Consider the following 26532-nt stretch of genomic DNA (forward strand, 5'->3'; position numbering starts at 1 on the left):
TTACTGCTTTCAGCTTTTATGCTATTCAATAGAACAGCTTCTTCCTTTCTCTCCTTGTGGGTTTGGTAAAGAAACACAGTCTTCCAATGCCTTGGAAATTTCTTGGATTCTGATGCTTTCCTGGAGGATGGAGCTGCCACCTGGTAAGTCAATTTTCAATATATACACCCAAGATTTTTAGAAAATGTATGAATCATAAGTTCAATATGAAAATCTGTAAATGTTGGAGAAAATGAGTGAGTCTTGAGTGAAAAAAATAAATGGTATTTCATTTAATACAATTGATAATCAGGTAATAGGGTAAAGAAGTGAAGAGAATTGCATGTTAAAGGCACATACTAATGAAGAAATATATAAAGGGATGGTAATAGGTTAAGCGGGGTGCAACAGCGGGGGGAGTGGGGTCAAGAACAAGCAAGTAAGGTGCTAACAGATGTGATATGAGAATTGAAAAATTTGTTTCTGCTAATCTTATTAAAGTGTATTGTTTTGCACAATGCAGTACCACTGAATCAGTTTTTTTCTCTGATAAATAACAGAAAACAATCTAAAAAATCAGTTCTTGAAAATCTGCCCATGAAACTGCCCCTGTGATTTCCCCATAGGGCCAGACACACGGTCTTTATGTGGACCCCAATATACAGCTGGAAGTGGTATAGCTAGTCTGATCAAGTCATGTCTATTGGCTTATTGAAATATAATCATTATATCCACCACCTTTTTCAAAACCATACACTCAAGTGTTCCACTTTATCTGGGGCAAGAGAGGACATTGCCTGAGTCGCACTCTGCTGTTCCAGGCAAAAAGATGGAGGTTTGGGCATGCCCAATCTATCCCTATACTATCTCATGTCACCTCACAAATTGTCCAGATTCTGGGTTGGTTTAGACATACCGAAGATAAACAATGGGTAGGAATTGAACAGATGATTGATCCCATCTGCTCACCTCAATCCTCTGGTTGCTGTCCCTGACACAACCTGAGCTTTGTGGCCATCCTTTGATTTATGCAACGTGGAGGGTGTGTAAGAAACCCTTATTTCAGTTAAAGTTATTACCTTCTCCCATGCTGCCGATACTGGGGAACCCCTAATTTACTCCTGGTATGGAAAACCAGATATTTCTCAAATTGCGTGAGGAGGGAGTACGGAGGGTAACACACATAACACACTGTACAGCATGGCCAATGGGTCTCCAGTAAAACCCTGACTGCCTTTTTGCTCTATCTAAAAAACTAGACTTCTGGATATCCATGCAACTTCTTCATTTCCTGTGATCACTTCCCCCAGATTCATGCTGTACCCATTCTAAAACGATCTTCAAAGCTGAGGTGTGATGGACAGGGTTCCATCTGCACTCACTGTCATTTCTCTACTCTATTACCCTACTATTACCCTTCCTACTTCCAGGCCTGGAAGGAGAAACTGGGATACTCTCTAGATGCAGAACAAAAAACCAAAATACTTACTCTGTTGGGAAAGTCTACTTCACCAGCAACAGTAGGTTTGTGGATGCGTAAAAAAAACTAAGTTATGACAATAGAGGATCTAACGTCAGGTGCCAGAAGCTTGTGTTGTGTGTTGATTTTTTTCTTGAGTGTCTACTTGGTATGCCTTTTAAAAGTAAATATTGACTTAAAAATGTCCTGTTATTGCTTATATACCTCCATGTGTGTTCTCTTACACATTCGTATTATACACTTGAAAATTTAAAATAAGGAATGTTTTTTAAAAAAAGTAAATATAATTGTTATCCAATTAAACTGTAAATTACCAGAAACAATTATCCCAGTATAGGTACCTTCTATATATCATGTCTATTAATCATAATGTGAAGTTAGATATTGAAGGTTAGTGAGGATTAAGCCTTGGCAATAGGTATCTTTAAGTAGGTGTTTTAATGTATATTTAACATGTAAAAGGTTGTTGAGTCAGCATACTTCTTCTCTTTTAATTAGAAGATGCATTTGCCAAAAATATGTAATATTTAGTGTCTTGCATATTGACAGTATTAAGTTCTGGTATTTAGGAAAATTGTTCAGACTTGTCTTATTGTCAAGATATAGAGTTCAAAATATTGTCTATGCAATGTGATTAAAAGTATATAGTTTGGCTTCTTCATAAAAATAAGGTGAAGATTCTTATATGTTCGGCTCATGTTTTCTAAAGAATGTAAATCTACTTCAAAAACAGGCTTTCAGAATAAGGACCATGTAAAATGTTTTTTATTTTCGAGAACCTAAGACAAGTGATAACCCAGGCACATTCTACTCTAGCAGATTGACATCCCACTCAACAAGCCCCACACCCACAATGCCTATTCAAGAAGGAGAGAATAGATCTGATCCTGTTACAGAAAGCAGAAAGAAGAGACTAGCCAGGATTCCCGCAAGTTTTCAGCTGTTGAATAATTGATATGAATTGATCATTTATGGAAGAACATTAAGTTATGTATTAATTAGGTATGGAAGAATAATTTAATGTACTTTAATATACCCAAGCTGGAATGAAAGAAATGTAACTAAGAGGCCTACCAGCCACTTTTAGGGCTCTAATTGCTAGCCATTGAGGACAACTGTCAAAAAGTCTGATGGATGTGGACCCTTGGAATCAGTGATGGAGCATTCAGCCTTTAAGGAGAGATGGGCAACTAATGAAAATACTTAGAAGGATGCATTTAATGTACCAGCCAAAGTTTAACGTAAGAAGGCAGCCAAAAGCCACTCACCACTCTGTCATCCATAGAAAGGTTCTCTTGAATGAAGTTCCCGCTGTACTGCAGTGCTGCACTGTCTCTGACCCTAGAATCTCCTTGGCACCAGGCTGGTTTGGTTGACAAGGGTGGGCCACATAACTCCTGCTCTGCTAGAGACCCCTTGGGAGGCCGCATCCTTCCTGCCCAGGTTTCCCCTCCACCCAGCACAACTCTGGATTTACACATATTTGGGGAAATAAGACAAACTACTACAGCTTCGTATTTAGTTGATTTGCTAAATGTTGAGCTTGGCATTTGTTCAAACATTACAGCACATAAGCACTAAAATAGTTTCTTATCCAGCAGAAAAAGAGTTACAGCAGCTTGGAACAGACGGTAAAATATCATTGTGGCTATGCATGTGTGACCTTGTGGATCTGTTCCTTGTATTAAAGCATTTGCTGATCCTCTTCTCATACAGCTTCACAATGTGATTATGCTAGTGAAATTGATATGCTGTGCTGCTAACAGCACTTGTCCTTGTGGGACTCTGGCAGAGAAGGTAATTACAGGGGTGTGTGCACACAAATGGAAGTCATTATTCCTATGACGAGTAAACATATCTGTGTGAGCAGCAAATACAACAATACCACTTTTTGATATATTGTCACCTTTTTCCATTTAAGATTTGAGTCCTAAATGATTCTCGTCATCAATGATGGAGACCAGTACATTTTCCTTTTTGTTTTGTACAGAAAGCTTGACCTAGACAGTCAGCTTTTAAAACCACTGTCATTATCTGGTGTCATTGTAAGGATAGCTATTAGTAACAATAGCAAGGCTAAATGAATGTGTGGTAACCCAATGTACAATATAAATTTATTTAATAAGGTGGTTTAAAACATAGGAGTCCAAGTGACTGCCTAGCCTATGATAGTGACTTAAAGGCCAACCAAACCCAATATCAAACAAAGCAAATTCTCAAAGTAATAATGTTGATTTTTGTAAATTATAAGTATTACTTTTGGAACTGAACTTTACAAATTCAAAAAGCCATTGTGTAGCTGTGCACCTATCCACACAGCTCTGACCTTTTCATTTCCTGCTAACAAATATAAGACTTACAAATATTCACCCCCTACTGTCTATGAATGTAGGGACTACCTGTCCTCATGTGGACATATGGTTTCCAGTTATCAACTCTGTTGCTAGTAGAACTTTTCTTGTTCACTTTTGAGTTTTGAAATGAATCTGTGCCCAGACTATGCATACATATTTTCAATAGGCAGCAGAAGCAATTTAACTCTATAAGTGAACCTTATAATCATGTACCTGTAAGCATTGGAAAGACATTTGTTTTCAAAGTTCACTAAAATCCTATACATTTTGGTATGAGGAGCAGATCCTGGTATTCTGCCAGCTGTTCAATGTTACCAGCAGATGATTCTTACTATTATGTGCCCACTGTAATTCAACTCTGAGGTGTTATGATCTGTAAGGATCTTTGAAACGATGGTCAACTTTACAATTTACATATCCCTCCAAAAATGCTTGTTATGAATATGTAAATCAATTACTGTGCATTCTGTGCATACTGTGCATTCTAAAGTATCGAAACCAAAGGGCCAGCAACAGATTTGCTTGTGTATTGTGTATTATTCTTCTAGCCACAATAAATAAAGATGTTTTTGAGACATTGAACATGAGTGCTTCCAATTACCATTAGAATAGGCTCTGCCGTTTTTTTATTCAAATATGGGGTGTTTTTAGTTCATTGGAAAAAAAATAGCAGCTGTGTCAAAATCATGTACACCATGAAGATACTGGAAATTATAGCCCACTGTATTTAGCTGCAGTTATATTAAAACTGTCTGGGGGGTGGGCCAAGTTGTGCTCTCAAGAGGGGACATATGCACTAAATGAGAAATACAAAATAAATATTGATGTAAAGAAAATAAAATCCATTTTTGTTATGTTACAATCCTACATAAAACGTTCTAAGTAAATTATAGACGAACATTATCATATGTACCTACACCAAGTATATGTATAGGTAGGTATACCACTATCTGGAGGAATACACTCCAAAGGAACCACCTACCCAGCTCCTAATGGAGGGTTTCTTATGCAACGATTGCAGCTCTTACAGCACAGTCTCTGTCCTTTCTAACATTGTAACCCTGTTATATAATTTTTAATTTCCTAATGCTACTTACAGTAATACACCCCAATTTGACCTATTTTGGTTATCTTGAGATTTTTTCAACTAGGTTTATCTTTACATGTAATGTGGCAACAGAAAATTGTATACTTAGTTAAAAAAAACAAGCTTTGATACTTTTGGTTTGTGTGATGTGCCTGTTAGTGTCCTGTGTGATTTTGCTTTCTTTGATTGTTCGAGCACACATGAATTGTTTGCAACTATTTGTGCGATTAATTTGAGACACACTAAAAAAATTTGTATTTTCTGCAGTCCACCTTGATACTTTAGTCGGCTGCCCAGCAACAGGTGGAACTACAATTACTGTAAATGCTGTTGAAGATATTCTTTAACAGTTGTCTCTGTCTTCAACTGGTTTTGCATTGGGATACTACAGTGCATAAAAACCCATCTGGTGCTGTATTATATAAGTTATAGTAAATTATTGTTTATTTATTTATACTTCATCAATACGTTATTTATTATGGTTTTTCTTATTTCATGATTTGGGCACTTCTGTTTTAAAAATAAAAGTTTTTGTTTATGGTAAATAATTTTGATGATTTTTGTTTCATGTGGAACATGATGTGTATATCAGCATCAAACACTGCTATTTGACTGGGATGGGGGAAGCACAAGCTAGGTGACCTAGGGGAGAAAAAAGTATAATTGTGGTTCTAGGAGTGGGCAGGAAGGCCAGCAAGTAAGAAAAAAAAATAATTTCTTATGTACTGTTCCATACCCCAGCAGCATTGTCAGTGCCATAAACATTCAGGAAGAGAAGGATAATTAATAGGATCCACAAGGAAAAAAATAGAGCTGCCGTGGCTTTCTAGATGACAACCAAGCAATCAATGCCATCAATGCCATCAGCACCTTGGACAAGGCAGGGTTGCTGATGATTGAGAATCAAGAAAAAACATTTTTAAAAAGATTACAGATTCACTACAAAATAGAAACAAAAAAATCAGATTGGTGGTATTCTAATGATTAAGATGGTGACTTTGATTTTGTATTTGTTTCACATTTCATGATTGGGGTAAGGTGGCTCGGAATCTTGAATCCTGCATGTGGCTGTAACTCTATGCACCTTTGGTCCCCATTCATGTGGTTTACAGCAGACATTTGAGGAACCATGGAGCTGCTGGAAGTCACGGACTAATGATAGACTAAGTTCAATGTTTGATGGGAAGAGTAGGTTTTCTGTGGCAACGGTGGTCACTGTAAAAAATCATACACACAAAAGGATATTATTCATATGGAAAACATGCCAGCCTCTCAAGGGTTCTGGATCAGAGACATTTAGACACACGTAGTTCTATTGAATACAACACAGCTCTTCAGCTGAAAATTTGACACTGATGAGTCAGGGATTCTCCAGGGAAGGAACGCCTTCCTTTGAGAACCCTGTTTAATCTCTCCTGGGGTATTATTGAAAATATATCTGCAACGACTAATTTAGCCAGCATTATTTCTAAATATTGACTACGAATTTAGTGGGGGAACCAAGTGAGCTTTTTTTAAAGTATGCTTTATTATGTGCAAACCTCTTTATTCTTTGAAGATATTGGTTCCTTAATTTTGTCTTTTTTTATTGCATAATGACACTGCTTATGCTAGTTCCTTTAAGTGATTGTATTTCTATTTCTTTCACTGGCTCATCTATACTGTACATACAAATATGTATATTACCATACTACTACAGGTATGATGTTTTTATCCTCTCCATAATGGATGATTGCTGATCTGAGGAACATGCGTTCTTCATACAAGCACTCTTGGACTAATTTCTAAAAGTCATGATTATATTCCTCATAAGGTGATATCATATAACATTTCTCTTCCTTTTTATGTGTTTCTGAATTCTATGAATTGGCTAAAATGCCTTGCAAAGTTTCCTGTGTGTCCATTTTTAGAATTACAGTTCTAAGTGTAGTCCTAGTGACCATTATTTCAGTGCATTTAGTGACCCTACTGTATTGTAGAGATAGTAATTTCTTCAATACACCTTGCTGAGTTACACTGTTGCATTCACACCTTCCTCTAATTTTCAACAATTCCAGATTTTACCCCAAGAAATCATGTTAATGCTCCTTTCATTACTAAGCAGTTCTTATAAATATTCTTTTTTTTCTGCATGATAACATATACCTCTTACAATTAGTTAATTTATTATAATTGTTCAATATAATAGTCAATATGAATAAATATAGTAGGACTGTGTTCCAGGTGTACAGACAAGAGGACTAACAATGGAAACAAAGCAATCAATTTGCAACAAAACACAAAAAGTTTTCAATAAACCAAAAATATAACACATTTTTACACAGATGTAGTAAATGTTTTATACTTAAGGTAAAATACCATAATTTGGTATACACTCATGTAGGCTTTGTCTGTGCTTTGTCTGACATGTTTAAATTTGGACTAAAATATTTACAAGACGGGCATAGCCAAGTGAGTATCACACAAAAAACATGGTTAAAATATACAAATCTGGAGATCTATAATGCCTTCACTTGTTTAAATCAAAAGCTGAATGGCATAGATTATAGATTGTCAAACAAAATTAAAATAGCTGAAAATCTGTACGCATGCCTGTCATAGTAGTTTTTTTCTTTAATATATGGTAGAAGACAACAAGGTTAGATCATTCACATGCTATATGCTACATGCTCAGTTTTGGAAGTGCTCAGTTTATGTTACATGCTCAACTTTGACATAGTAAAACTACTTAACATTAAACATCAACCCACTAAATTCTGAGGAGTTTAAACCACAAATTAACAATGTTCTTGCAGCTAATATTAGCTTTTATCATGCCAATACCCACCCACTCCAGTCATGGTTCCAGCAAAGCATACAGTAATGGAGATACTACTGTATAATAATAATGCTCACAATGACTCAAGTCACCACAATAAATTACTGGAAATATGCTGGAAATGTTAGGAATTCCCAAGTCTGCACTGCGTGTACATATGGAAACAGCTGGCACTGTATTAGTAAAACTTTGTTCTTCTAAACCCAGGCGGCCCAACCCCAGTCCTCTAGGGCCAAAATCTGCACATATTTTAGTATGTCTGTACAGACAGCAGCACATTTAGTAAGGTATGGTTTCCAAAGAATCAGAAAATGTCATTGTTTTTCTGAAAACCCTTGTCTGTATGTGATCCTCAAGGAATGGAGTTGAACATCCCTTTTTTAAATACAAGCATTGTTCACAGATAAGTGGTACTAGAAGCTTTTTTTCTTGGCTTTTTCTTCTACACCTTTAAAATGCATTCTAAAAAAAAGTTCTAAAATCACTGCAAAAAGTCCTGATTGTGCCAAAAACTGTCCATTGCTTCCAGGTGGTATAATACATACGGTAGTAAACATTATAAGAATGTTGGTTTAAAGCTGTCTGTTTAAATTGGCAACTTCCATTAAAATAATACCTGTTGGAGAACATGCCAACACACACTGAGCTTGCATGATTTACTGTTGTCACCGTCAGGACAACGGTCCAGAGAAATGTGCTGTGGACTGTGCAAGAAATGCATGTAGACAGGGAGTGACTGCTGATGCAATGATATGCAAAAATAGTAACAAAAATGTATATATATATATATATATATATATATATATATATATGTTTTTAGGGAAAATTAGTAGTGATTGGGAGTGAAGTCTCCCCATTCAAGTCTAGTGCTGAATGGCTGAGAAAAAGAAAAAAGAGTTTACCTCATTTAACCGGAAATTACACTTATCTGGAATTGCCCATTTTCCGTGGGTGCCGGATAAGCAAGGTTCTACTGTATATTGATCAGCTGTGGGTGTCTGGTGCAGTCACATACATGAGGATTGTGCCACATCTACTGTATCTGTGGCACGACAAATTATGAAGTCACTTTCTTTTCTCTTTTATATACCCTACTTTCCCAATATTTTACAATGCAAATAATTCATTTAATTATTTATCAAATGTAACTGATATATATTACATAAAAATGATGTTCTCATGGGGTGCCCAGATAATGAACCTGAACAAATTTAGTTGAGTTTAGCTCTGTAGTTTAATAAAGCAGTTTGGGGCTGTAAACAAATCCAGCTTGATAAATAGAAATTCAATTAGCTCACTTTTCTGCAGGGCAGCTACTCTCTGCATTTCATATACTTGTAAGAAAACAAAACTATGAAACAGATACCAGTCATTACCGTACCGCTGACTGTAGATGTGGCTGCCATTGATGTCAAACTAAAGTAAAGAGCTTGTGTGTTTCTGAGAAAGCTTTATTAAGTATTGTAGGGCTCTGTCGCTGTATGCAAGCGTTTCAAAGAAGCTTTCCACTAAAACTCTGGTAATGGTAGTGTGCTTTGAACCTAGTTGCCCTTTTATCAGCTGCTCATTCAGACACATTCCTTCACTACATTTAGTCTATAATAGGTTTTGATTGGTTGCCAGGAAAGCAGAGTGCATTGATGTGACAGTCTGATTTCTTTTAACGGTTTCTCATTTAAATGGATTCGGCTGCAGTTTATAGGCTGAAAATTGCCCATGATAATTACACACAGGTGGCAGCTGACAGTGACATCCAGTCACCTGATAAGACCATCAAAGTCTTCATTGTTCAATTCAATTTAACCAGTTAATTGCTAGAGCTCCAAAAGAAGACAAAGGACATGATGATATTATCACTTGTAACAGCATATTATTAAAATTTAATTATAAAACTATATAGTTCTTCCCTAAATTACATTGCATAGCTATCTCTGATCATGAAATGATGCTTATTTATTGTACAGTTTATTCACACAATTTATTAGTGTTTATTATAATTGTTTAGTATGACATGGTACCATAATTTGTTGTTGTAGATTATGAATTATATGTTTATCTAACTGTAAATATTTGGTAATATAAATGTTTTTTTTCTTTCCTCTGGTTTATTAGTAATAAAGAATTAATTAATTAAAGGTTATGTATACAGTGTAAATGTTCGAGTTGCACAAGGAATGAAAGGTAAATAAAACCAACAGCATAAACGTAAGATAGAAATACCAAGCAATACAAGATTCCATGGCAACCTGCATGTGTTAGTAATCAATAAGACTTAGGGTATAAAGGTTGCAAACATAACAGATGTGAACAGAGATTACAGATTATTTCTATAAGTAAACCAAGGGTCCCATTTCATGTGGGGCAAACCTCTAATGACAAAGGGATCTTTTTCCATAACAGAGATAGAGTCCAGTTATGGATTGTATGGAACATGGAGTCGTACAGATTTGCCATTGGTGGGGTGGTATTGGCTCACCAAAAAAATAAAGACATAAAACCCTTAAAATAAGGGTTAGCATCCCATTTCTTAACATAATTTCTAATCCATGTGCCTAAAAAACTAAATCTAATATTTTATTAACATTTGCAACTAAAGTGACCAGTAAGCAACTCTAATACGTCATTGTTCTGACATTTATCAATCAGTGCAAATGAATATACGAATAACAAATTTTAAAAAAAGTGGGTCGAGATCCGAGTTTTAGTATATATATTAACACATGTGACATGTGATGTGAAGGAAAGCCCTGTAATGGCAGTCTTCATGTTATCCTCCGGGTCTTAGTATTTAGAGTTGACCTAAGCTAAATAATGTATAACATTTCATTTCACTAGTCAATCGTTACTTCTAAACTTGTATTATATTCTCAATGTCTATGTTTGTATAATACTCTCAAAAATATACCTAGCTGGACTACTAGCTACAAATTGAAGCCTATCATTTACTCACTGCTTAGTACTTAGTGAGATAAGCAGCACTGTTTGGTTATAAAAATAACCCTGAATTACTAAAGGAGTAGAGCATTTTTATTTAACATCAAAAAGATATTTACAAAAAAAAAGCCCATCAACACAATCTACTTTAGATTTTCAATTACATTTGGTGATTGTTGATATTTGCATTATATCTACTTTTTGGAGTTTTTTATGTAAAAAGGAAATAATACATAGATTTGTATTAAAAAGCATCACTCTTCTATATAGCTCATTACAGTGATTTATTATTACATTGAATAAAACATAACAGTGAACATAAATTCTGATCCTTGAAACAAAACACCAAATTAAGCTGTAAAATGTTTCAGATATGTACAGTAATCTATATTAGGAGGGAAATACCAACCAGAAGGCCAATGTAGTACATATTTTTCTGTCTTGTGTTGATTTTTGCATGAAGTGGTGTTAGAAGAAACCGTCACAAAGGTGTGAGTCAAGAGTGTATTGTTTTTTTCCAAGGAACTAGTTAAGTTGAAGCTGGACTAACAGACAGCCACGAACAAAGCATACAAATTAAGGAGTTTATCTATCAAAAGATTTGTTGGGGTTTTTATTTTTGTTACCTACATAGCTCTGGCCCAGGATACAGCCCTGTCTGGCGGGGCAGAAGACCATTTTTTTTGTTGTTGCTGCAGTTTACTTTACAGGTCTTGTACCTCCCCCACCCTGAGACCAGGGACTAACTAGTGAAGCAACATATTAATACTCTTATCCCTATTTCACCCTGCTTCTTTTGCTCTTTCCCTATACTTGTTTGTACAAAAAAATGTAAAACGAGTTATTCCACTCTAATGAGGATAAGTGGTGTTGATTTGAAATTATTTCAAATTTGCAGGGTACAATCATTAAATATATAAGTAAAGACCAAGCCTTCAGAAGATACACTATCATGGCTGAACCTGGGTGACCCAGCAAACCTGAAATGAATCTCATCCAGAATTGAAAACATTTGCCAACTGATAGAAAATTAGTTTGAGGAAATCTATTTCAGGTTTTCTGGATCACCTAGGTTCACCTATGATAGTCTATCTTCTCCATTCTTGGATAACTTTAATAAATCAGACCCAGTGTGCTGTGGACACTGTAAGTGATTAACCCATAGTGGGACCATTGATTGACTTCCCAGTCTCAGTGCCACTGTATAGTGGATTACTGAAAACAGATATAAAGTGAATCTCAGGTTTCTAAAAAAAAAAAAAAAAGTATATGTATTAGTAAACATGGCACAGTGTTCTTTTATGTGTGCACAGTGTGGATTCGTTAAAAACCAAAGATAAATATAAAAACATATGTTGGCAGGTTGATGTAGGATTAAGTTTGGCAAAGACTTTTTGGCACTGTGTGATAGACTAGAATAACATTCCAGCTAAATTCCAAGTAAATTATTCCAGGATTTGAGGGTTAGTTTAATGCCATTTCATAGTCTTTTCTTCTTCTCGTTGCTTTTTTTTTATCTTTGTATCATTTTTGTGCTACTGTTTCGAAACACACAACAGGGCTCATTTCCATTGCTGCAATAATAATTTGTATGAACTAACACTGAGTAAGGTATCAAAAGAGCAACAATGTGATTTGATTGGGGCAGGCTGGAAAAGAGGTTTGTTGTTGTAAAATGTAATTAAACAAGGAGGAATGGTGATGCAGCAGCAAGGGGCAAAACCAAGCAGCATAAATGACCTGAATGAACAATTAATAACAAGAAGGCACCATTACAGAAGAAGAGGCCCCAGAACTCCTGCCCATCCAACCCAATGAATATTATACTAATGGCATACTTGATATGGTTGGCCTTTTACTGTATCACATAGTGAGAACATCGGAGATTGCTTTCTATGCAGTTTCTGATATTATTGCGGACAAGTGTGGCTCAGTTTACGCCTAAAGTGTACGAGTCCTGACTGTTGACATGTGTATCAACTATGTAAGTTAAAACCGGGACACCACTGCCTGAGAGCAGAGGAAGAATAAGGAGAGAAAATATTGCTCTAGTTTTCTCAACTTAAAAGTATGTTTTTAATACACTGCATAGTTTATACTGTTTTTTTTTACATCAAATTCTCCTTGCATGTCTCATTTAAATAGAAGGCAATGAATGAATGCCTGAAACTTAATGGTAGATTGAACCGGTGGGAACACACAGTTAATGTGAAACTTTTCAATATTTGTTTCATGTGCTGTAGGATTTAGAACCTTGTTACAGTATAAAAAGAAAACTTCCATTTAGATGGCTCAGAGTATTTGTTAGCATAACTTGATGATTAATTACATATTACAGGTGTAAAGTGTGTTCTAGCTCCAGCTGCAAGCTTAATGTTCCCTACAACACTGAATCCAAAACTTCAATTATAACTTGCTAAGGAAGGATCATTGTAATCCAATTTCATGAGCAGTAATACAATTTTCCACATTAGATTCTAATATTACATTTACAAGGCACATTAACAGTTTAATATCTGTTATATTAGCAGCTAATAACACCCTATTCCAATTCCAAACAGTCTTAAATTAAATAATTGCAAAAATGTACCCTTTTGGCAAATAAAGCTAAAAGGGTATATTTTTATTTATAAAATTAATTTTAGCCCACAATACATATCTACCGCCTTGCTCAAATGTGTACAATATTTAGATATTCTTCACAAGGCCAAAAGTACAACTACACCGGGAGGTATGAGTTCTTTTGTACAAATGACAACTCCTATAAGCAGATTTTATTCTGTTATGAGTTTATTCCAATTAATTTGAAAAAGTCTGAACTCATTTGAGAACATTGTATTTGTATATAATACTGGGTAGGTGTAAGGCTTGCAAATGTCATGTTAGTAGGAATTTAGGCATGATAACTTGTTATAGTTAAAACCCAGGACTAATTCTGTACAATGGCTTGGTGCCAGAAGATTTCCAGAATAATATTGTAACTCATTTAATCAAGGCCACAGCATCCACAAGGAACTGAGGAAGGAGAAGGAAAAAATGCAATTTGTCAAAGCTGTGCATTTTTCTTTTTCGTTACTTAACACCAATCAACAGTGCCCTTGCTACATGAGCAGCACTGTAATTAGTACATTGCTTTAATAAAGCTCCTCAAGGCTGGAGATGATACACTTTCTTCAGTGAAGCTGGGTGATCCAGCAAACCTGAAATAGATTTCTTCAAAGGCAGTTGCTATTTGCTAGCAAATGTTTTGAATCCTGAGCCAGATCCATTTCAGGTTTTCTGGATCACCCAGCTTAACTGATAAAAGTGTATCCTCTCCAGCCTTGGAGAGCTTTAATAAATCATACCCATTGTCCAGGAAGAGGGCATTCAGACTAGATGAGAACCATGTCATTGATTTGGTGAATACCTGTGGCCTGACTCTTCATATTGCTGCAACACAGGGTATTTTAATTCTCACTGCATCGTTTGCCAGTTAAATAAAGTAAAAAAAAAATAGGGTAAAAATCAGATTTAACAATGTATATGCAGCTTGGCTGCACTACAGCTATAAATTTTGGGCGTACAAATAAGCTTTTACTCTTATATCCACCTAGAAATCCAGTACTGAGTATTGCAATATTACATTTTCCATTTTTTATATTTTAGCCCAACAAAAGAAAATCTCTGCAGCTTTTCAGTTATCAATTTTAATTAAAACATTGTCAAAATAAGGCATTACACCCAAAAGTATGTAATTCATTATATGTTGGAACAGATCTGGCATAATACAAAAACCCAATTTGCTTACAGGTATCTTTGAACATCTCCTGTGAGTAATTACTGTTTATGCATCTGCAGCAGTATCATCTACAGACAGCTGTTTGTGTTCCATTTTAGTAAAAAATCTGATATTGGTGCTACTGTTATAAAAATGCATTCTAATTCAGCACAGGTACCACATTTCACCAAAACTATCCTAAATGGTATCAGATCCTTTCCCAATGGTGTAAACATCTGGGTATCCAGTAAGCTTGTTTTCCAAACTTTTGAAAATAAAAACGGTGATATTTATCTGTCTTTAAAATTTTGGATACTTACAAAACACTCAAAAATCTCAACAATCTTTTTATTATATTATTGTGTTTATTATAGTACAATAAGTGGATAATTTGAAGGTGATAATGTATTAAAACTAAAAAATGTTTGGAAATCTATGAGCTGAACAGTTATTGCATATAAATTTAAGCCTGTGTAGCCCTATGTAACTGCCCATGAATTGCCCACATATAGTCAATCCTGTGACATGTAAGTCAGCAAATAGATGAAAGGGGCAAGCTAAAGATACATTTCATACAAATGAGAGGGCTTGAAGATGTTAGTATTTCATCAGCCTGGAACTGAGGAGGGATTGAACAAGTTACAGACAGTCCCTGAGTTAAAGACATCTGACATACGGACGACTCCTAGATACGAAAGGGGCTTCCCTCCTCAATCCTGTGCAGGACAGAGGCTTGGTGGGGGGGAGGGAGCAGTTTGCATGACTTGCAAAAGAAATCTTTTGCTAAACACAGCTGAGGTTGTGGGTGATCTGCAACCTCTTGTAACTCTTTAATGACCAAGACAAATTCTCCAGCTGTTTCTTTTTGCAAATCAAAGCACAGCTTGCTACAGAAGTTAATGAATGTCTAGGCTCCATAAAGTTTTTTTGTTTTGTTTTTTTGCTTTGTTTGTGATTAGCTCACAATGAGGATTTTATACAGTAACTGATACCACGCCGCCTAATAATATGTTGAGACAAACATCTGTCCTATTTGCATTTATTAGGATAATGCACCTGTTCCGACTTACATACAAATTCAACTTAAGAACAAACCTACAGTCCCTATTTCGTATGTAACCTGGGCACCACCTCTACAGGGGTTTCTGCACATTCCACAGTGTTCAAGAAAAAAAGACTACCCTATTTCAGGACAGTATAGAAACTTCTATAAATGTGCAAAGAACAAGGTAAGACTAAAGTTGAGCCATAACATCATTTTACCCATGAAGTACAAAGCAATATGTTTACTTACCACATTCCCAGCTGCACTCTGCCTTCCTTTCAGTTCCATGCTTTTCCATTAAGCTGCTAGGAATGAAAAGAAAATGTCCTGTATAGCTTCCATGTCCTAAACTTGCACAGGGCCAAGGGCAACCTCCTTCCACCCACATGTGGCCAGGGGTAACAGGGTAGCAACTTTGCAAATCATGGATTAGAGCAAGCAGTCATGGCAGAGCCTACACCAAAGTCAATATAAACCTAAGTCTTATATATTGGGACAAAGGTATTTCCTTTAATAAAAATGAAAGAAATAAAAGAAATTAAAGTTTTAACGCTAATAAAATTTATATGAGAGGACAGTTGGATCCTTCAGTTCCTGAATCAGCTATGTTAACTTAATAGCTGATTTACATAAATGTACCTAATAAAGTAATTTTAAAAAGATTTTTAAAATTACAGGACAGTGTTTTAACTTGCTAATTACTTGGTACACAGTCTGCCTTGAAAATGCACTCCTGCAGACTGATATAAACTGATATTTGCATGACTACTCAGCCCACTGCTTTTATCAGGGCTCATGGCTCTTAAAAGTACCAATTAAGAGTCCTGTGATGTTTTCAGGAAGCTATGTATGGCACCCCTGGGCCTCTCACACCCACCATGACTGGTCTCAATCGAGAAACACAGCATTCTAAAATATTAAACATAATAAAAAAAGGTAGGTAAAATATAAGCTCTAAAATATTTTTTGTGTAAGTACATGGAAGTATATTATCAGAGGCATCAGCCTTTCATTTGCCCCTTGATTTTTTGACGTAGGTTCTAAAGAGCCCTGGTGCTTCCTCTAATCATATGAAATGTATCATGATGTTTAACCAGTTCAAAACCAGCTCCTAATGTCTCTTATAGAGTAATATATCTGTAAAATCCAGGAGAGTCACTGCTGGTCGACAATTGGTTTGAATTGAAAAAGCCAGACAGCCAAAATACGTACAAGTTTATAGATGGCACCTGTTGCTCTTTTCTCTTCAGCAGAAACAGGTCTTTCATTCAATTGTTGCTGATGATGATGACTGCTGAATTGGACTCCTATATCAATAATACCTTCAATCTGGAGAGTTTCAACAGTTTATTATAATGCAATCTTGGTCTCTATCAGACTTCAGCACTGCTGTGAATCTACTTGTCCACATGCTGACAGACAGAGCATGCTGGTACTATTTCCCCAGGAAATTTAGCCTGCAGATATGAATATGCTCTTCCCTAAGGTGTGCCTCTACCTGCTACAATGGCAGGACCGTACTCCATGTACCTCCTCTGCCTCCAATCTATCTACCTAGGAAAATATGTGACCCAATAATTCAAGCAGGAGATTTGGGGAAGTTCAGTACACCAACAGAATGCATTTATTTTGCCACAGGTTAAAAAAGTGAATTTTTGGAGAATCTTAGAACTACAATATATGCAGTTAAAATTGGAAAGCTATTTTTTCATAACATTAAATTACAAAATGGCTAAATCTATATTATATGATATATAAGTTTGTTTTAGGGATACACTAGCAAAAATTGACTTTACAGATTATCATATGAAATACTAAGGATTCATTTATATTGTTCTAAAAATAAAAAAGCTGCTCTCCTAAGGAAATTAACATTCCAAAATCTTTATTCCAAATCCAGTTTATTCACATCACAATATTTTAAAATTAGACATGCCAACAATTCACATTGCAAACACTATTCTCTGTCAAAAAACTGTCTGGCTTGTTTCGCCCCTTTCAAGGGCTTATTCAAAAATAATTCAAATTGTTTCTTTTTGGTAATGCAATATTGTGTTCCAGTGCACCTGTGTTTTCAACAGTATAAGAGTCCATTTTTTGGGGCTCTCCTGATGCAATACGCGTCAACACATGATGCTTCCCCCACCTCCTGGATTGTAAGCTCTTCTGGGCAGGGTCCTCTCCTTCTGTCTCATTGCCTGTATCTGTCTGTTATTTGCAACCCCTATTTAATGTACAGCGTTGCATAATATGTTGGCGCTTTATAAATTCTTTTTATTATTATTAATAATAATAATAATAATAATAATAGTAATAATAATATTAATAGGAAGAAAAGGTATTGTGCATTTGCCAACAGAGATTACTAATATGAACAGGCCCTAATATCCTAAACGTTTTGCACACTTTTTTCTTACAGATTTAGGTCTACTACTGTAGCATAGGTGTTCTTTAAACTACAGAGAATATAACTCTGCTTGTCCAGTCATTTTGTTTAAAAACTAAGTCTATAGCATAGAATGATCTTCCAAATGGCAAAATAAGAAGATTCTGATTTGTTTCTTTGGTGGAACAAGATATTTTGTTGTTAGTACACTATTCTTACATAAGCCCAGTGATAAGCACGCAGAGAGTTTATAACTTAATACAAATGAAGTTCTGTTCACATCAGTAGTCTTATATTCAGGAACTGTCCATGAATCAAAACATCCAAAGCTTTTTACAATACATAACATATGCTATGCCTGTTAATAATGGTTTGGCAATTACTGAGCTAAGCACTTTAATGAATTGTAGAAGTGAGTCATTTGTACAGGGATCTTCAATTACATAAATGTTGTGTAATCTTTTTTGAGCAAGCCATTTATTAACCTTTGAGGCAATTTAGATAAAGTGTCAGCAACATCACAATCAATGCATCATCCCCTGAACAGGAGAATATTTAATAACTCCTATTTCATGCAGCCATAAATGTCTTCACCTTCAGAGATGCATGAGGTATTCTTCTTTATTAAGTAAAAGCAAAGATTTAAACAACCAAACCAATTTTTTTATTTATTGTTTTGTTTTGATTAATTGCTGCACTTTACATATTACTGTTGCTATGTTCTGCCATGCTGTATAAGAGTATTATGTGTATGAGAACATTTGAGTAACTAATGATAACCAATCAAATAACATAAATGTTATTACTTATTGGACTTCAATAATTAGAACTGGAAATTAGGCTGTTTATAAAGGATTCTGCAGTCTGCACATCATCAATGCTTCTGGCTCTTTTTTTTGCATAAAGCATTTAGAGCAAATCTGCTCCAGCAGCAAAATATTCTATTTGATTTGCGGTCTGGTTTATGGTACAAATTTGCTTACTATGAGCATTTTAGGGATGCCTACTTCTCCTGGCAAAACACAGAAAAATGTCCCCTAGTGAGTTTTTACATACACAACCACTTTTCAAATCTGTACACACATTGAGAAAGACATCTATTGTTTTCTAAGGTCATACTTTTCTAAGGTAAGAAAACAACAGCAAAAAACAAATGTTTTTTCTAACAGCACCAAGGAAACCTGTAATTGATTGGTGAAACATTTTCTTTTTAAGGGGCTTAATTAAAGGGGACAACCCCTTTCTACACATAATTACCTATATGGCTGGTATAAGACTGGGGCCCAATTATTGGGGCAGTGGGGATAAACTGAACATAAAAAGTAAAACATAAAATTGCAAAACAAAACCAGTATTAGTAGATAAGTAGAATTACATTTGATGTCACATATACAAAAGAAGACATTTCAATTGATGTTTCTAGTAACCAATCACCTTTGAGGGCGGAGCAGTAAGGGGAAATTGTAGTTTAGATGTAATATTCTCAGAAACAAAACACTTTTCTAGAACTGTATATAGTAATAGAGTCATTGTTTACAGCAGTACTAATAATGTTACAATATAAAATATTGTGATGGTCTGTATAATTGCTAATACAATTTTTTTACTTCTTTCTTCAGTACTTGCTAGATGTGGTGGTTGGAAGACTTTATACCAAGGCCAAGATATCGGGGAAAAAAACCCAGTGAGCTACTGAGGACAGAGTAGTTGGAAATTGAAGGTAAATGTTAAAATCATTCAATGATACCCCCCCCTACCCTGACAACTTCTCTTGACAGGTCTGGTCCCCCTGTATTGACAATGCTGACAGCTGCTCCAGTTGCCTGGAATCACATATACCTTATTAAAAGATCAATGAGATCAGGGAGGATTCAGTTTTGCTATATAACCCTATGATTTGTAATTTTGCATTAGTACTTAATGGGCTTAATGGACTTTTAGGAGGCATGTAACACAACCAGAAATGTACATGATGTATGATGAGGGAATATGACCCATTTAAAAGTCTGTCCTCCCGAAAAACATTACAGTTTCAAGTTTCTTAAGTTTGCGTAAAACCATGAAACATTTCTGTATACTCAAAGATAAGATAAGATTTAAAGTTTTTACATTTACCATTTATGTTGGTGTTTCATGGAGTTTCATTGCTGAATTTATTTACATTACATATTTACAGTCTGTGATTTAGAAAAAAAACATTCAGTGTATGACGTGCCCATAACTAGAGTTTCCTAGAGCATTGGGAGGTTTCTAAAGAATAAACAGCAAATAAGCTGTTTTCTTTCAAATTCTCTGTACATGATTGATTATAAGACCTTCAAAGGAAAAAAGGTGAACCGCTGGTATTACTTTCAATTCACCTGTGTGTAAATTGATGCTAGAACTATATAAATAAGCAAATGTCTGCAAATAGGATTTTCTTTAACACAGAGAGCCTGGAAAACATATGGAAAACATATAAAGGAGCCACATTTGAGAACACAAAATATTAGTATGGTACAATTCTATGTAAAGTCTGTTGTAAAATGTAGAATAGCTATAGTCCTATTCATTCTATATATATATATGACAATACCTGGCCTTGACTTGACACCAATTAAAATCCATGTCTAATGCTGAAAAACAAAATGCAAACACATGAAGTTTAGTGCTTTTTTTTTACAACATTACAAAACCAAATTACAACATTGTGTGGGTTCCTCTATTCTGCCTCCATTGAATACATTTTTCTCTCTTATAAAGATATCTGTCCATCAACAACCTTAATTAAATATTGTTAATATTATTATTATTATTATTAATAATAATAATAATAATAATAATAATAAATAAACATAATAATAATCATTACCATGTATGTCCGTTTCCCCAATCCCAGCCTGTTTCCAGGTGAGCTGAGAAATAATAGAGACTTCATCAAATACTGAATACACAAATTGTATTCTTACAATTCTTACAAATTGTATCTTGTGTGGGCCAATACTGCACACTGAAAGAAAACTAGGGTTTAAATCAGCAATATTACCTATTATTATCCATCAGATGTTTGCTTTTATGTTTCCTTAATTTCTAGAAAATCTCAAAATATGCTTTAAAGCATATATTATGCTATATATGTATATAAACATAGAGGACATTTTGTCCTCTATGTGAAAAAGTGTGAACTTTTCTGTATGTTTTGTAAGAAAGGGTTAAGGCAGACCAAGAATATAGGCAAGGTGAGCTCATAATCTGTGTCAGGAAAATTAGCCATGCACTGTACGATTGTGTGTATAAATCAATGTGGGAGAACAAAAGTGTCTGTGCCACTGGACAGATTTATGGAACCAAGCCTGCTATTATAACCTTTCCATTTAATCTGTCATCTACAGCTTTCTGCTAGTGATATGCATTATAACAAATGGCTATGTGCAGAATATGATTGTAATTCTTTCTGAAGGCTGTGCAGAAAGCATATATAGAAATGCAATGTGTGCATGTCATGCAGCAGCTGTGAAGCAAAGAGTCCCAGTGGTCACACGGACATTTAAAAATCATTTCTGGACATGTTACATCTGTTTGTTGAATAATACCACAACAACAAATATTAATAATGATTTTTGCTTTGAACTGTACATAGTGTACATAGTGTATCAATAAGTGTTTAGAGACTGCTCACATAACTTGCTAGTTTCTAAAAATTAAAGGTAAATAGTATCTTTTAAAATGTATTAAAATCTTATGTGCCCTGTATAAAGGCACAGCACACTTACATTTCCATTGTTATTTGAACAATCCAGCAATAAAATACAATGTATATTGACTACTTGTAATGGTAATAGTATTCATATCTAATCTTCATTCAATTTATTATGTTGAAATTGCAAAGTAGTATTTAAATTTGCAGAGGAACTGCTTAACAGGAAAACCAAATTAGCAGCAGATCAGCACTTAGCTTGGTGTTAAATTAATCTTCTAGAGTGGAGCTACTGCTGGAGTCTAAATTTGGATATCACAGTGCGGCTGCTGAGTCATTGATCTGCTTAGCATAAATGAGGAGTTCAGAGTCCTCCTGGACAGGGTAATCTTTGATGGGAGAAAAGCTATCATGGCCATTGAAACTCTGCACCTTGCAAGGCAATAAAACTGCAGGTCATGACAATGCTAAGGAATGGACAAGGCCAATAACTAATTTTGTAATCTTTTATATAGTATCATTTAAGTAAAATGTTAGTTTTCACTCTCTCTTCAAGCTTGTGTGTGCTTTATTCACTCATACTATGGTGAGTCACTTAAATTTCATATATAATTTGTTTCCTTGGGATCATCGATTATTTTTAATTAATGAACAGTTGGCGATTTTGCCAAGATCAGATAATTGGATAAATTGGATCTTAATCCAAGGCACTACATTTTTGTACATAACTTACCAAAGAAATATCATCTTCTAAGGTAGAACTATAGGAAAACCTTAGGCTTGATAACTGGGTTCTTGTAAATTGAAATTGTAAATTGAAAGGTTTTCAGTTAGATTTTTAGTTTTTTCAATGGTTTTTGTTATGTAAAAATTCCTAGAACTGATGCTTGAAAGCATCTTGTGCATTGCCATAGTTTACTATAGGATGTAAAACAACTCTAAAAGTATAGCATGAAAATTATTTACAGTCTAGGTCCCTCACCAGAGCTAGTTCCCGGTGCAGGGGTCCACTAATTCTTTACTGCAGATTTCTGTTTATGCCATGATTACAGACTCCTCTTTTCGATCCCGAGAGGACCCCACTGCTGGACAGCCAATAGGAAGTGTCCGCTTCACACAGGTGGTTACTTTGCAATTTCAGAGTGTCTCCTTTAAAAAACAAAAGGAAAAAAGTTAGTTCTGCTTCAATATATCTAAATGTCAATTGGTTTGTTTATAAATACATTTGCAAAAGGGTCATTGTTTACTGAGATAATTATCTGATCCTAATAGGATTTAAACATATAAACATTTATATTTAGGTGTTGTCAGAAGGCAAGATCCTCATATGGAAATAATCTGTTGTTGTTTGTTTGAATTGTACAACAAGCTAATATTTAAGTATCATGTGACAATCACTTTAAAAAGCAATGTTTAAATAATATTTCTACTGCAAACGTTGCCAAAGCTACACAATGTCCTTGAATATTCTTAGACATTGAGATTATTACCAATTTTCTGTAAGGCTAAAGAGCTGAGAGGCGTAATTGTGTTTTAATCCCATCTGAAAGGCAGGCTACCTGTATAATATGGGTCTTTAACTTGTATAAATGCAAGAGCGAACAGAGTGTTCTATTTTGTTCTGCACAGATTGCGGGCTCCTGGAGATTTCACTGACAATAATTTGTTTTTTACTCTCATGTTAAAACAAATAAAAAAGAAATCTATATGGATGGAGGACACTGGGTAGCCAAAGCAAGAAAAAACATGAAACATTTTAAAGCTCCCTAGACACACTCTCACCACTCTCTTCTAATTATAGCAGTACATTAAAAAAACACTATAAAACAAAAATACTTATGTGATCATTATTATTATTAATTATACCTATTATTTACTATGATCATTGGTCACATAATGCAGCAGGTCCCAAGTGTTTGCTTTTGCATTGGGGGTCGGTGGACCACATAACAATGGCTCAGATTAAATGAACACTACCCATTGGCTGTTCAGCAGTGTGATCCCCACATATTCCAGAACTGTAGTTCATTTTTGAACAAACCGCCACACATAAACTGAAATTTAAGCATTCACATCTTTAGCTGCAGATAATAAAAAACAAATCATTCTCAATTTTCAGGGAAGGCCTTTAGGTTAAGTTTCAGCAGCTTTTCCTGTGTATGCATTGTTAGAGAGCAGAATAAGAGAAAATTAAAGTGTTTTACTGTAAATTTTGAATAATTTTTGGCATTAGAATTTGATATATTGTTTATATATTGTTCATCTTGGGTAAGACTTAAAATTTTCTGAAGAAGAAAAGACTTCTAAGAATTTTCTGTCACCTAATGCAGATCTTTACCATGATTACAACAATTTAATTTCAGTTTTAATGTGTAAATTTAATTTTAAAAGTTGTTTACATCTGCAGCTTTCAGTTTATACCCAATGAGCCTGCTATTGGAGTGTCTATTGTCACCATTTCACATGTACCCCCCGGCATGGCTTGTCATTGTTAATTTTCAGAAGCTGGCTTAGAAAAATAATGTAAATATGATGCTAAAGCAACTGGTGAAGTGTCTGGAGAAGAATCAGCAGCACTGAGATATAAAATAGATGAAATTAGTATTTCAAGGAAAAAACACTTGGCAATATTGCTTTAGCAAACTAAATGTCAGTCAGTTAAGAGTTTAGAACTTCTTTAACAACTAGAGACAATACCATACATATGGCAGCATGCCTAGACTGAGCAAATAGGAACTCTGCCATTCTTCTAAGTATTGGTGCTGAATTTTTACAGATTTATCATCCACTGGCACAGAAAATAGTGGCTGAAGACGTTTCCCAGTATGTACAGAAGACAACAGGCTTGTTCTAAATGGCGTCCAAAATTTATGTGTGGCCTTAGAAACATTTTAGAGGAGGTAAGGAATATTTGTATACTTACATTTCTTTTGTGTTTTTATAACCATGCAACCTTTTTTGAACTGATGTGAAGTCTAGATATGTAGATACAGTAGATATATTTATAAGGCAATGTCCTTATCGGAGATCAGAACAGGGATCTGTAGCCTTTTGTACATTAGGAGCTTTTTTGATGGGTCATAGGTATGTGATCTAAATTATGTTCTCTGCTCTACTATTGGATTTCACATTGCTAATCATGTGATTATAAATTGGATAACCATTGCTTAAACTCTGATCATCCTGAGCTTAGTGTAACTCTAACAGTCTAATCTCTTTATATGGTTGACTACATCTTACACCTCTGCAGAGATATATCAAATGTATACTGCGTTACCCATGTAAAATAAATTGGGTGTTAGTATAAATGTGATAATGATGTGAAATTCATCATTGTTTGATGATACCAGTTTAATGTAAATAAATATGACAGTAACTGTATATTTGTACTTATGTAAAAATCATAAGGGAAAAAAAATAGTTAAATGCTTGGATAAAAAAAAATAAGTTGTCGAATATTAGTTTTTGACTATCATGAATCAATGTAAGAAAAAGTGTGGATCTGTTTTTATAAAATGTGTTTCAATTTGAGGTGATAGCTTGAAAAATGAATTAACAGTAAAATCTTGAATCTTGGTATATGTTACATTGTTACTTTTGTTGCATTGTTACATAATTTACAGAGGTACTCCAAAACGTTCTAAAGCTGAACTGTACCAAATTAAAAAACCACACTTACCTTTTCCTCTGCAGTGCCCCTGATCCCTTCATACTTGGTCTGGATTGGGTCCTGCGCCATCCTGGAATCCTCCTTCGTGGGAGAAACGTCGGGTGCTGCCACCTTCTTTGTTCTTTTTACTTTACCTTCTGTAACTAAATAAAAAAGTGCAGATCTCAGATCAGAAGTGGAGAAGGTGCAGCTCAAAGGCCTCTTGGGATATGTGACATAGGTATCCCAGGAGGCTCTGTCTAAAGACAGAAGGGGAGGGACCTTATTTATTTATTTTTACATATTTAAGGGGTAAAAAAAAACGGTCAGCTACCATTTTATATAAAGTAAACATTTTGATGACAGGTCCCCTTTAATAGACAGTTAAAATACATACAAGGAGGCTTTGTCACCTACCAAAGTTGTGTATCTCTGTCCAGCCATTCATGAGATTTACAGATACATGGAGATATATCTTTTTCTATTTGCAAGTAAAGTGCACTTGGGGCCTAGATGACAGCACTGAACTATTTACATATTATTAAGATGTTATTCATACTCAAAGAGCACAAAAAGGCTCTAAAGTCAAATTACAGTCTGCTACAGTCTACACCTGCTGGTTGTTTGCATTAGAGGGTAGGTACCTGCAAGATTCTGTTCTGAATTTCTATACCATGTTTATTACAAAATACAAAATACAAAAATGAATGACTATATAACTACAGTAATATAGTTTACATGACATGGGCACCCTAAGCATAACTGGCCCCAGTTCGGTCACATCCCAGCTCCCAAATGCTTGGTACCAACCAAGCACTGCTTCGCCCTCTACCAATCTTAGTGTAGCTTTACATTTTTTTTCTATAAGAGACTAGAATAAAGTCAAATTAAGGTAGGTATGCTAGGTGTATTTATGATACATAATTAAATAAATATATAACTGCTGTCGTAGTTGCTGGGGTTCAGCTTTAAATTTGAACTAAAGTCTTAATTTAGAAATTTGGCATCAGGAGTTTTCTGAAGAAAGGGAAAGACAATGTTCCTTCTGCAATAAGAATTCCTTCCTGCCAGTTTGCTGCCCATCCTTGCAGGTGCCAGGTCTGAATGAACACCCACACACCGATACATCCATCTGCCACCGCCGGGGGGCTTGTTGTAAATACTGTCCCTTCTGTTTTTCTACGGCTTGGGTATATACTATTGCATTGTTGGATATACTCTGTAACCAATTATTTATTGTTTCTCATGGACATTACTTATTTTCCTTCCTTTGATATGTTTTATACATTATGCATTCATGTTTATTTGACAATGTTTACTGTTGTACTTCTGTTTTAAAAAACTCAATAAACTCAATTAAAAAA

At 35.0% G+C, this 26532-nt stretch overlaps 1 long non-coding RNA gene across 1 annotated transcript; it reads left to right on the top strand.

The window, feature by feature from the left end:
* LOC140332547 (uncharacterized) lies at window positions 1–26532 on the top strand. Its single transcript, XR_011921165.1, has 4 exons — window positions 1–143; window positions 19463–19563; window positions 24296–24419; window positions 25213–26532. It is a non-coding gene; the product is annotated as an uncharacterized lncRNA (long non-coding RNA).

The sequence above is a fragment of the Pyxicephalus adspersus genome, chromosome 6 (assembly GCF_032062135.1).
Source record: "Pyxicephalus adspersus chromosome 6, UCB_Pads_2.0, whole genome shotgun sequence".
NCBI classification, from domain to species: domain Eukaryota; kingdom Metazoa; phylum Chordata; class Amphibia; order Anura; family Pyxicephalidae; genus Pyxicephalus; species Pyxicephalus adspersus.